This window comes from Cimex lectularius, unplaced genomic scaffold (genome assembly GCF_000648675.2).
Source record: "Cimex lectularius strain Harlan isolate CLEC.00 unplaced genomic scaffold, Clec_2.1 scaffold11, whole genome shotgun sequence".
In the NCBI taxonomy this organism is placed as follows: Eukaryota; Metazoa; Arthropoda; class Insecta; order Hemiptera; family Cimicidae; genus Cimex; species Cimex lectularius.
Genome location: NW_019392673.1, coordinates 489,566 through 503,217, shown reverse-complemented (window position 1 = coordinate 503,217; position 13,652 = coordinate 489,566). Strand labels below are relative to the sequence as shown.

Below are 13,652 nucleotides of genomic sequence, written 5' to 3'. Positions count from 1 at the left end.
ATTATACTGAATTTGTGTCCTATATTAAACATTATAAACAATTTTCGAAATAGAATAATATTAATTATAATAATAAATGAATCATTTTATTTAACTAGCTGTCATTAAATGAATAATGTGCTTGGCACCAGGGGGTTGTTCATAACCACAACAAATAAATTATACAAAATATTTTAACAAAATCTAACATAATATAATACAAAAATAAAATAAAAAACAGTGTACAATTTTAGATGCAATTCTAAAATAATAAATTACCAAACCAACATTTTTTTTTTACATTTATTTGATACTTACGACTACAAATATTGTATTAAATAAATGTGTTCGTACATGCTGAATTTTTCATTAGTGTCTCTTGTAGGAGAAATTGCCAGGCTACAATACTCCTTCACACTGAAATCGCCTCATTCTTCACTTAATGAGAAGGTCTCGAAGTCACTTTCACTTCAATATTCTTAGGCGATATTTGGGTAGTTTAGGAAGTGATATCGTTTTTTATCGATTATTGTGTATGCTCAATGATCGATGAAATTTTTTACATCGGGTTTTGGCGAGGTCATGTACAAACGGGATGTGTAGGTCGTTATGAATAGTGTAATTTGAAATATAAAAAAGTAGTATTTATAAACTGACGGAGAATTTTTGACTGATTTGATTGGAGACGTTGGGAATTGGAATCCTTCATTGAGCCCTATTTTTCACAGCCGTACACCCAGAGATGCCTTATCGTTCTTTTGTAAACTAAAAGTTTGTTTTCAGTATCTAATTTTGAACAAGGGTCAAATAGTCTTTTTAATAATATAAAACGTCAGTTTGTTTCACTTCTCTCTTTCTAGATCTTTTCAGTCCTGTGTGGGGATTCCAAGTCAATCGTTTATTCATGAAAAGTCCAAGATAACGCACAAGCTCAGTGGTTGGCAACAGGGTTCCATGTATACTAACTGTAGGACAGATATTTTCGTAAAGTAAAATTTATCTGTTAGGTTTATCATCATTCTCCACTTTGTGAACCATACTGTTAATTGTGTGAGGGGTGTGAGTTACGTGTAAGAATCGCTGTATCGTCACTGAATGCGTTGAAATGTTAACATGTGTAGAAATATCTGCAGTCTATATTGAAAATAGAATTGGACCAAGTATGCTTCCCTGAGGAACACATGCCCTAATGCATATAGATTCTTCCTCGTATGAATCCCAGACTCGGTCTAAGGCCTGTTCCAAACCAAGACAGACACCTAAGCAATGATGTTTTTGTGGAATGGACGATTTTTTCAGCACCACGATGCAATTATAGAGTTGAACAGTGAAATCAGAATTAAGTTTAAATTAGAAATTAACTTATTAAATTTCAGATATTTGGTACAATTAATTCTAATTTCACAATCATTCAAAAATCGAAGGGCAACCTTAAATAAAAAATTATAATATATATTATGTGGGAAGTAAAGGAGCCGAAAAACAGATGAGGTCATCGCTGGCCCAGTAAACTTTTTAGTTATGTTGATGATACCATTCTGATTTCTTAGAATATTTTTTAATTTGTTAGAATTTTTTTTGCCCAGTACTCTAGCTTTTATAATTAAAACTAAGTTGATATCTTAAAATGCTAGCCTCTCATTTGCCTATATACATCATAACAAATATAGAAGTTTGGTCACATTCACTCCCCTCGTACTCGTTATTCCTCGGGGCGGGATTGAACCCACTCCATTCACGCTAATAACTTACTTTTACTCTGCAAACGTCACAAATTGATCACAAAGTATTCGATACTCCTTTGGCGGGGTTAAACGATTCGCGCTTATAAATTACATTCATTCCAATAAATTAACACAAACACACTACCTGAAAACATAGAAGGTTGGTCACAAATTTAAAAAAAAATCAAAAAGTTTTTTTTTTTAAATCAGAGTGGTATCATCAGCATAACTAAAAAGTTTAGTAAGCAATAAAGATAAACAAGTTTTAAGAAAGGATTTACATAAATAAAGGCCGGAATTGGCCCTAACATTGATCCTCGTAGTATAACAGAAAAAATATTAGATGGAACATTAACGGAAGAAGCAACTCTCAAGTTACTAAACTTCGATTAGAGTGGTAAGAACCTAAAAGTTTCAATGTCACACCAGAAATACCCATAGTGTACCTCTTTTTCAATAAGAACTCATGATTGAGGCAAATGCTTTACTAATGGCTAAAAAGACCTCGAAAACATAATTATTTCTATCAAGTTCATTTATAATGTGATGCGATACGTAAAATAAGCCAACTCGGTTGATTATTTGATATGCAGACCATCTGAAAAAAAATAATCATCTTTTTCCTAAATTGACATAAAAGTTTTTTCATTTAAACAATCACAATGTACATAATGTATGCTACTCAAAATTATTTACTTTGATATATTGACGAGTTACCTATTTAGGTCTCTACTTACGAAAAAAATTACATAACTGTTAAGTAACTATTTTTGCTTTATAAAAGAAATGTTGAAGGGTTCTGTTCGCTTTTTGGTATTTGGACCCTGTTAAATCAGGTAAATTGTTTGACATTGAAGCATTTTTTTTCGCAGATCAGTGCTTTTTAAGGTTAAGTCTGTGATCCATTTTGTCTATAACGTTAAAATCTACACTGTTGTTTGATTCTGAGTGACTGAACATTTTAGTGTTTCTGTATCACTAGTCCTTTGCTTAGTGATGTGAAACAAGGTAGAGTGGTTTGGTGACTATCATCGAGACTTTAAAATGGAAATATCTTTAAATCAGAAACCTTTAGAAAGGGTTGTGCAGTTAATTATTAACATTTTTCACGATGTTCAGATAATAGTATGTTAGTTCCAGGTAAGTTTTTGTCTGTGTTGATTTATAACTATCCCACGACATTGGTCGGTAGTGGAGGATATTGAGGAGAAGTTTTTCTCAAAATATGTCATAATCAACTACAAAATCTCTGCTAAACAATACATTGTTTAAAAAAATATATATAAGGTTATCGAGCAAAAGAGAAAATGGTAAATAAACAATAAACCTCGGTATTAACCCATCGTTGTTGTCAGCGTTCTATTGTTCCATTTTGTCAGTACATAGTAGAGCGGCGATGGATTATTCATGGAAATTTACTCTGGGACTTTACGGGTGGCATTGGCGAGATCGTCTGGCGAGATGAGACGTCGTAGAAGGTACGAGATAAAAGGGTTGATAGGGTAACAGAAATATGCCCTTTACCCTTACAATAACTTTGTTTCGAAAACAACACGTGTAAGGGACAAAAACAGGACCAATTCTCAACAATACGCGAACGCACGATTTACTGTATTTTCGTTTTTTGCCGGTTGAGTCGAAATTAGCTTATTGAATATTAATAAAATACAAATTTTAATAAATTATATATCAATTTTAAAAACAGAATTTTCAATTGATTATAAAATTCACCTAAAGCAGTTTCGTAAAACATAGAAAATTGACCCCATAACAAAAAAGATCAAAGATAAGAAGGTACTGTGTAAGGCAACCTTACTGATAGGTAAAAAAAATCGAATGTTGACTGCAGATAAATAAATCTATGGTTTACCATGTAAAAATACAACAAATAAATAAAATGTCATATACCATGCCAAAATATATAATCCCAAAACGTGAATAATGAATATACATCTGATGGGGAAAAAATGCTGATTATCAATGAAAAAAGCAAAAACGTTGAGCATCGGCGGAAAAAACGTCGAAGATTTATCAATAAGAAGTTGAATAGAATTTTAAAAAAATAAATAACTAAAATAAAAAAACTCTAAACATACATCATAGAAAATATCGAAGGCTGACTATCGATAATAAAAATGTAGTCGATCTTTAATGAAAAACATGGAATGTTCACTACTAATGAAAGAAAAAAATCATTGTTCTGAAAATTAACGAAACCTGCATCGTGTGTTGAAAATCTAATAGAAAACTTCAAATTTTGACCATCGATTTTTGTAAATAGATTATTTATTATAATAGACATGGAACAAAGGGTTGACGTTAGATTTTAAAAAAAATCGTTTGAGGCCGACTATCGATGACAAAACATCAAAGGTGATTACAATCGATTACAAAATTATCCAAGTTTGACCGTTTCCAAAACTATTGAACAATGTTAAAACAGAAAAATTATATTTAAAAAATTAGAGGTTGGCTTTATATAAAGATATTACAATTTGTAAAATGATTGAAGAACCATATCACTGGTAAAACCTTGCCATCCCTAACCATCGATAACCTACTATGGTCGGTACATCGGTAGAAAAAAATCGAAAAATCACATAACTGTTTTATCTAATATAGATTTTTCTAAAGAAATAAGTTATTCATAAGTAATTAAATGAATTTAAGAATTTTGTCGCATTTATTATCATCGTAAGAGTCCCGGGTTCGAATCTCAGCGGCCCTGAAATAACCAACGTACTTTCGAATGACCTCTGCTATTGCGAACGTAAAAATCCAATTTACTTTTACTTTCCTCATTTTTTACCTTCTTTAAATCCGTGTTAAGCCAATTCAATCCACACCGGATTAAAATAATTATTTTTTACCTGGCAACCTGCCTAAAACGAAATTGTAAATTCATATGTCTACGGTTCAACCACCTGCCTGTGTCGCGTTATATATTAAAAAACAAGAATATTAATCAAACCTGAAAAGTTTGTTTATCATTTTTATATGTTTATTTTTATATGTTTAAAAAGAAGCAAATATATGTTATGTAATTTTTATGAGAATCGGAACGAACTGGACTTTCGGTTTATTACATTTCAATCAAAAACTAAACAAAATAAAAAATTCTAATTTGAATGAATAACATGCGTTTAATCAATTATATAATTTTGGACGTATTGTATAACAGATCTCACGTGCAAAAAACCGGGCCTTCAAACGTGTGTTTTGCCCCACATAAGAAATTAGGTTATTTAATCAAATTAGCCATCATGTATGATTGTATCTGAGAAGGGACGAGGGGAGAGACATGCTACTTCTAATGACACGAAATGATACGAGAGATAGCCTTGTTAGGTCAGAGCTTGAAACCTTATTTTCAACAACAAAGTTCACCACGATTTCGAGATGTAATGTGTGTTTCTCTTTCCCAAGTACTTTCCTCCATCGAGATATTCCGACTTCGATTTTTCGTTTCAAAACGCAAATCAAAGTAAAAATTATGTACAATTAGTAATTCATCGAACTTAATTATATATTTTAAAGATTAAAGAAGAAACATGACATTTAAACTCTTCATTTGTTCAGATTACAAACTTTTTAAACGAATATTTTTATTATGCGAATTTATTCTAGGCTTTTTCATAAATAATAAAGATACAATTACTGTTTTTTTTTTAGAAGAGTTTGGCTTACCTTGTTCTCCCAGGCTGGAGGAAAAAGTGATGCGAAAATGTTCGAACGGCGACCGGACGTGTCAAACGGAAACTAAGTTCAATTCGATCTGAGAGATACCAGCTCCATTCAAAACCATTTACCTATGCCATCAAACCGCAATTAGAAAGAAACTTCAGCATAAAAGAATTATATTATATAAGCGATGTACAGGGCTACACTTTTAAACAATTGTTCATTTCTCGCATACGAAGGCAGAAAGAAAGGAGGAGAGAGAGAGAGAGAGAGATAGGGGGGTGTGAGTGAGGGACGGAGGGAGGGTGAGAAAGAGAGAGTGAGGGAGAGAAAGAAAGAGGGAGGGAGGGAGAGAGAGAGAGAGAGAGAGAGAGAGAGAGAGAGAGAGAGAGTGAAAGAGAGAGTGAGGGAGAGAAAGAAAGAGGGAGGGAGAGAGAGAGAGAGAGAGTCCTTATGTACACAAGATTAAAAACTTCCTTTACCTAATCCGTCCCTAACTTAACCCTAATCCTAACTAACCTAACCCTTCCATAACACTAAATTAGCACTAACCCTTCTATAGACATAAGCCTAACTGAGACAATATGGGGGAAAGAGTGAGATAGAAATAGATAGGTATATATATATATATATATATATATATATATATCTATATATANAGAGAGAGAGAGAGAGAGAGAGAGAGAGAGAGAGAGAGAGAGAGAGAGAGAGAAACTGACCAACAGAGGACGAGAGAAAGAGAATCAGGGTAAATTAGTCGTGGAAAGTTAGTATCTTCTATGCGATAGACCAACCTTTACTATGTAATAGTGCCTCATGAATTAAGGTTGTGGCCATAAAACAAACAATGCTTCTTTTTCAGGGTTGTAGGCATGGCAAATTTAGTACACTGTACGATAGCCTAGGTTAAATTAGTTCATTGAAATGATCGGAATTATTATTCAGTGATCTATATCTTGACTTAAGAATGATGTTTGGTTCTTCGCTACTATGTTCGTTTTTATAAAAAATTGGTACACTTAAATTATATTCTTGATAGAATAGTGATATATTATTCTCGGTTCTATTTGGTTTCGATCTTATTACTTTCTAATAATAATTATTTTTATTAATTATATTCTTCTTATTTTCCTTTTGTAGTACCCTTTAATCTGAGTCAAGAGACCAGTTATATAAATTTTTTCTCTTAAATCTGAAACACTACCAATTATCACAACAGCAATATTAAAATAAGCGAAGATTTTATATTATGTTTTGTCTTATTAATTATTCCTGAAACATTGTTAATAAAAGGGAAGAATATAAGTCTTTACGATAACTGTTGGCTTTTTAAATGAAAGATACCTTGACGTCAATGTTTGTTTGTGATTCAATACTCGCCAATAATGTTTACACTGTTTCCGATGGAATAATTACAAGGTTTTGTCTGTGATTGAAACAATTTTTTTTCTTTATTTTGCAGGCTAACAGATCTATTTAGGCTGCTAGGACATGGAGGTCAGGAATATCCAATGCCATCTTCTTCATCTATGACTAGGTGAGTTATTTAAATTTATTTTTGTATAGCAATTTACACCGTTCCCTGTGGTTTACACCCCCCCCAAAAAAAAAAAAAAAAAAAATTAAATTGTTAAGAAAGACAGTTTGGAATTGAAAAATTTAACGATTCGAATATGGCAGGTTTTCGCGCTTTAATGAACACCTGTAAACGTGAATTGTGGTCATGTAGTCAATAGAGGTTGCTGAAAATACAAAACAAGTTTTTCTTCTAGATTTCCTATGGGACTAGACCAGGAAGCAATTCCCTCTCTCATCTCGGCAACGATGTCGATGATGGACAACACAATGCGAAATTTTTTGTCAACAATGATACACGGAAGAACGGCCTTATGCTTTTTCCCAATGGGTGAAATTGGTCAGGGTACACGCGTTATGTCGGGATCCAATTTTATTGGCCATCTAAGGTCAAACGGGCGGGTCTTGAAAGAAAACAAATCGACTCGATTCCGCTCCCACTACTTGGAGGCAGGCGAGATGGTTAACAAAAATCATAAAATAATTTTCATTCTCTTTTCTTTGAAGTACAATAGCATTGAAATCTCCTAAGTACTACCCGACCATATTAAATTAGGTTTCCTCGTCTCAAAACAGAATAAATATTCATAAAAGTTAAAATATCTTACTGCAGCTAATTCACTACCGATTTTCTCTGAGTTAAAAAATAATAAAGCAAAAATTAAGGATTGTTGAAGAATGAAATAAGAAAGTAAGAAGAATACTGAAATTGCTACAAAATTGTGTCTGTTTGAGTTCAATGTTTATGAAGTTTTTTTTTCTACTGCAAAAAACAATAAATAAAGTGAGAAAAAATCAAGTCAATACTACTATCGCCAAAATTATTAACACTTACTATAAATAACTTGGCGTGGCATCAAGGATGTAAGCAGGGAGAGGAAGGTAAACGATTCCACCACTGAAACTGAATGCCGAAACGCGTCCGACAGATAAACGATAGACCAGGAAACGACAAAACTAAAGGTTTAACACTTGGCAGACGTCAAGGAGAAATCTCGCAATGTCTATAAATGGGTAATGACGAAAAGATTAAAATGTAGATTACCTACTAATCATTGAGTAAAATCAAACAAGGCATTTTGCAGAAGGCGAATTGATAATTTTGACAAACAGAATTCAACCTACAACGAAAGCTAGCGCAACCTGTGAAAAAATGTTTCTACCAAGTGAAATCTACTGTGATAACTACATGCTGACGTAGATTGTAGAAGTAAGGTCTTTGGTACAATACTGAACTTCAAAACCTTTCGTGTCCAATGCTCAGGAAGTACATCTCTTTGTCTTATTTGTTTTTTAACTTTACCAACGTGAAAAGAATAAATTATAAATCATGAGATTTCCTCCTTTGGACTACAGTGTGGTGAGCGTATAATTTGGTCGAATCGTCTTGAATGATCATTTTGACCTGCCTATTTTCAATACCACCTGAGCTATCGTCACCTCGATCCACACGGACATCAACTCCCCATCTCAACCCCACCTTATGAGTTTTCCCTCCTTTTGCCATTTTTTAAATGTCGTGTAATCGGTTTGGATTCTCGACGACAATTGAAATGGCGACGGAGAGCTTTAGTGAAGTGTACTTCATTTTTAAATCATTAATTCACTATTTTCGTGGTCCGCTTGACCAATTAATACAAGACAATTAATTAAGGTTTTTAGTTGAGATGAAAAAAAGTTAATGGCACGAGAGTTGATGTCCGAGTGGATCGAGGTCACGATAGCTCAGGTGGTAGAGCAGCGGCGTATCTAGCCGAAGGTCGTGGGTTCGAATCCCTCTCGTGCCATTAACTTTTTTTCATCTCAATTAAAAACCTTAATTAATTGTCTATTATTATTAATTTAAGTATTAGTTATGCCAAAAAGTAAAGTAATAAAAAACGAAGATAATATTTTGAGGTATGTTTAACCACTCCCACCAGAAAACTGAACTAACTTAGCCACGCCCAGTGAAAATTAAAAAATTTAGCCACGCCAATTACCTTGATCAGCAAATGACTATCTTTTCTCTCTTTCTATTCTTTATCTTATCTATTTCGTTCTCAATGATTTACTATACTTTGATCAGCAACTAAAAATCTATTTTTCTCTCCCAATAATTTATTCATAACAACAACAAAGCATTGCTTTTGCATTACGCTCAGAATGGACTGAAGTTGCGAATAGCTAAGAGGGCATGGCTAATCTGGTTTGTTTATATGTAATGAATGTGATAACTTTCGCGTCTAGTTTTAGTTTAATTTTTACCACCTCTTGTTTTAAAACTAATTGTAATCGGCGAAACTTTTGGTGTGTCTGATCTAAACCGCCTAACAGACTAAGTTACAGGATCCACATCACAGGAGGAAATCTCGCGATTTATAATGTATTCTTTGCAAGCCTGCAAGTGTTTACATATTTTTTCCATCGGAAGAAAGTACGTACTCGGCGTTTCTCCTGTTTATTCACCCCGCATTAGATCCTCCAGAAAATGCCCTGACAGGGAGCAAGCCAAAATGCTAATACTAGCAAGCAAAAAATTCCGAAATTGCTGTACAGAATTAAATTCGAAGACTATTTGCTGGAAGGCGTGCGAAAAGTTTCAAACCATGTTACTTGAAAAGGTTCAACCCTGGATGTTGTTGAATGAAGGTGATTAATTATCTTTATTTGTCATAATTATTTTGAACCCATGTTCTGTAATAAACCCAATATAAAAATATAGAAAAATGTTTTTATGATAAAGTCTACAAATTATAAGATTTTCAGTGTGATCACTGTGGTCAGGTTTGTTTGAAAAAAATGTGGTCTGCAAGGGCAGCTTGTAGTTCCGTTGATCATCGTGGTCCTTACATCCTCGATGTTTTAGTCTGTCAGACAGGTTTCACTGTTTCGCTCTCTTCAATGGTAGGTTTCAGAGTGTTTAAAGCAAATAAGACACCAGTCTTCCGTGGAAAAACTGGATTCCCATTTCCCAGATAACGCACCGGAATTCAAATTCGATACCACAAAAACATCCCGGAGAAGATATAAAAGTGATAAATTTCATGCCTTTAAGAAGCTGTAGCAAGGTTTGATGGCTTCAATCCGTTACTATAGTTACCATCATTTTCTACTCCGCCCTTTTCTACCTTCAACCCTTCATAGTCCATAATCGAGTTGTACGGGCTAAGCACTCAAGGACATCCAGCCGCAGACTTAACGCCGATAAAATTGTAAAACTTTAATCAACCGGATCACCCCGGGGTTTAAAAAATCCCGAAAAATATTATTTCGCTTTTTTCATTTACAGTCGCCATTGGTTATTTAAAATGTACATGAAAATATAAATTATGTTATTAATTGAAATGTCTGATGGTTGTAAAAAAACAGCAATAGAATGGAAATGGTTTGTAAGTCCATTCCATGCCTAAATCATGAGATCAACAGGGTTGAAACGTGCCGTTTATCTGTCCTCTTAGGACAAATTAAACTAAATGATGCCGGTTCCTATTTCCACAAAAATAAGAAACGAATTAGGCAGACAAGGCAAGGTTAAACTTTAATGAAGTGTACTGATTTTATCTCACTCTGTTCACTAAGATTCGCGAAACAAGCAAATAACATAAATTATTTTTTGTTTGAATTCCCTAATGCCAATTAGTTGGATGAGTGGTAGTAAATATTAAATGGATACTTGCGGCGTATGTTGGCCATGCCAAATTGGTAAAGCATGTCAGCAGCGTAGCCCGCCCAATTTGCCTAACAACCTCAGGCCATCTGAGAAGAAGAATTTAATAAGCAAAGAAAATTTTTGAGTGTAAATTTGTATTAATTTATCCCATGAAAGGCGAATAACAATGTTTGGCATTGTATACGTACATAGTATATTGTTTGGCATTTTATAAAGTCTACATTGTAATTATGTGATCACTATTTGGCTCGTGTTTTTACCACCCTTGCATTTAATTGATCGAGTTTGTATATAAAGAGGTTCGTGTTACGATACAAAAAAATTAGTCGATCACGGTGGGTCGTTTAAAAGGCCAGTTTGACGGAAAATTGTGCCGCCAGGTTAATAATGATGGTTGTAAGTCCTCGAATATGAAAAGGATTTTATCATGTGGTTTTCCTTCTTAAAAAAAAAAGAAATCTTACTTACAGACGGAAAAGAATGAAGGATATTACCTCTCCCACCCTAGTCGGTAAAGACAATTTTTAATATTTCCAAGAGAATAACAATGTTGTTTAGCTTTTGATTTCTCAAAGAATCTTCAGTAAAAGAGGGTAAAGAGAATCCCTCTGTTTAATATCTACGGTAGACTACCGTTTGACGTTGGAAAAATTAAAAGATGATGAGCTAAAAGGCCAGGTCTCATCTCGATAGGGAGGCTACTGTTGCCGACCGACGCAGTTTATAATATAAAGGCATAAACCATTTAATCTCCTTATTTAATTGAAATAAATAATTGCTTTAAGTTTTGGTTCGTTTGAGGGATCATTATCAAAAAATCTCTTTGAACATCGCCAGATTAGTGTTAATCTATTTAATTGTACAAAGATAAGAGATCAATAAGGAAAGCTCTAATACACTTTGCAATATATTGAAACATAAGGGATACCAAATTTTGAAATAGCCTCGATGTCGGGTTTATATTTAAGGAAATAAACTATGGAATTTTTACATTTTAAAAATATTTCAATTTAAAAAAACTTATTTTCCACGATCCAATGAAGCAATCATCATGCATTTTATGAAAAAAATAAGTTTCGATATCGATAGGTTTTTGTCGTATAAATAGTTTTTAGCCTCTGGCCGAGAGGAAAAGTAGCAGGAAAATCTCTTTGAAAACTTCAATTTTCCCATCTACCTGCTCTTTGATGTTTTATTTTTCTTGGCCGGGAGAGGGAGAGATAAGACTGCTATTTATCCTGATTTAGACGAAAGAGAAGCCTCAGAAATTTTTACCAAATGTGCGATAAGAAAGTCTTTAACAGCCAAAAGGGTCTTAAGAAAAAAACATGAACAAAGTTATAGGAAGCACACGCACATTGATCATTGAGAATTTTGGTGGTTTAGTTACTATCGTTTACTTACAACGTTACTCATTATTAAATTACAATAAATAGTAAATTTCACATTAAACATACATTTACATAACTAAAATGGTGTCACAAAGACTTTCCAATTGAAAATTTTACATTTCACGAAATATATTGATATTTTATTCATAATTTAACAAGAAATTTTTCCTCTCCATACTATTAATGAATTAATTGTGGTTTGGATCGAGTATAGTATAGAAGATAAATCGTTAAATTTCTCCTTCCAATCCTTCCTCTAAAAGTACTCACGACACAGTGACAAAGTCGTGGATTGTCTAGAGACGGTCTTTGTTCATTGTCTCGAGACAATGTATTGAGCCGGTTGAGAGATAATTTGTCTCTTATGCCCACTCAAATGTAATTCTCAATTTAGTATATTGCTGGAGAAATTTCAGAGATAACTGCATGCTCGGTTATAAATAACGATTAACTCTGCAAACTATTATCAGAATGTTACAGGTATGTTGTGGATATGTTGAACATTTAGGTTTGTTAGGATGTTTCATAGCACTTCTTCGATAGAGTTTGTTGGATGTTGCAACCCGTTTTGTTTTAATAATTTTTAAGCATGATCACGCAGCTACAGTGATCAATTAACCTGATTATTTGTTTAATTTCTACCTTGTTACCTTTAATTTGTACCTTAATTTCTATAATGTTTAATGATTTTGTTTAAAACATGTTTTAAACACTTGTAATGCTGTAACAATGTGAGTAGACAATGGAAAGAAGGTTATAATTATTTTATGTTACATCTTCTCTGTTATCTTGTTCATCATTGTTTATTTTTGCTATTAGTACTCCATGAAAGGATTTAAAATAGAACAGATATATAATGTTTCATTTAGACAATTTTAGTCTAAAAGTTTTTTGCATTTTTTAATCCTAGCCTATCCAAGGTTTTACCTTTTGGGCAAAAATGCAAGAGATTTGTGTTTTTATCTATTTCAATATTTTGTCCGCTTTCTGTTAAGTGATCATTAAATTGTGAAGATTTAAAGGAATTGGGTAGATGATGCTTCAAAATTAATAAAGCGAAACCGGTTGCAATATCCAAAAAACTGTATCAAATAAGTGGTGTGAATCATCCTAACAACCCTAAATTAACTCTGCATGTTAATTTTTTTAAATAAATTGTATTTATTAAAACTGCTCAAACGACGGCATTTATTAATTTTACAATAGCTAATTTAGTAATAAATACACTTTAGTACACTCATCAGTGTCAGTTTAACAAGTTCAGTTCACCTCGTAACTTTTTACAGACCTCAAATGGCTTTGTCATCTTGTGTCGTCTTACGATGTACTGACTATGTACCAGGTGGCCTTGGTGTTCAAGTGGTTTTGAAGACATGCTTATAAGTATATCGTGTGATTTAAGTGTTTACGTGTAGGATTTTGAGATCTTTGTGTATGTCCCTATTGCGAACATACCAAGAATCATATACCATATTTCGTAGAACTTTATTTTTGAACCGTTGTACTACGATTGCAATGCTTCTTTTGGCCCACGCCCAATGTCCAGTATATAGGTTTTAATGTTTGATTATAAATCATTAATTTATTTTGTAGTTATATTTAGGAATTCCTTCCCACCAGCCGTAAAATAGAAGGTGTTTGAAATAAAGT

The 13,652-nt window shown here is 33.2% G+C and overlaps 2 protein-coding genes across 2 annotated transcripts in view; one reads left to right on the top strand and one right to left on the bottom strand.

Annotated features, from left to right (window-relative positions):
* The window catches only part of LOC106669446 (phytanoyl-CoA dioxygenase, peroxisomal-like), a 116,419-nt gene extending 108,487 nt beyond the window's left edge, over positions 1-7,932 (bottom strand). Inside the window, exons 1-2 of the mRNA XM_024225367.1 lie at positions 7,795-7,932; positions 5,391-5,512 (exon numbers count right to left, since the gene is read on the bottom strand). The gene's annotated coding sequence lies outside the window, so the exon portion shown is untranslated. The remainder of the gene's footprint in view (positions 1-5,390; positions 5,513-7,794) is intronic.
* The window catches only part of LOC106669444 (histamine H2 receptor-like), a 153,138-nt gene that overhangs the window by 96,414 nt on the left and 43,072 nt on the right, over positions 1-13,652 (top strand). Inside the window, exon 3 of the mRNA XM_014398931.2 lies at positions 6,847-6,921. The gene's annotated coding sequence lies outside the window, so the exon portion shown is untranslated. The remainder of the gene's footprint in view (positions 1-6,846; positions 6,922-13,652) is intronic.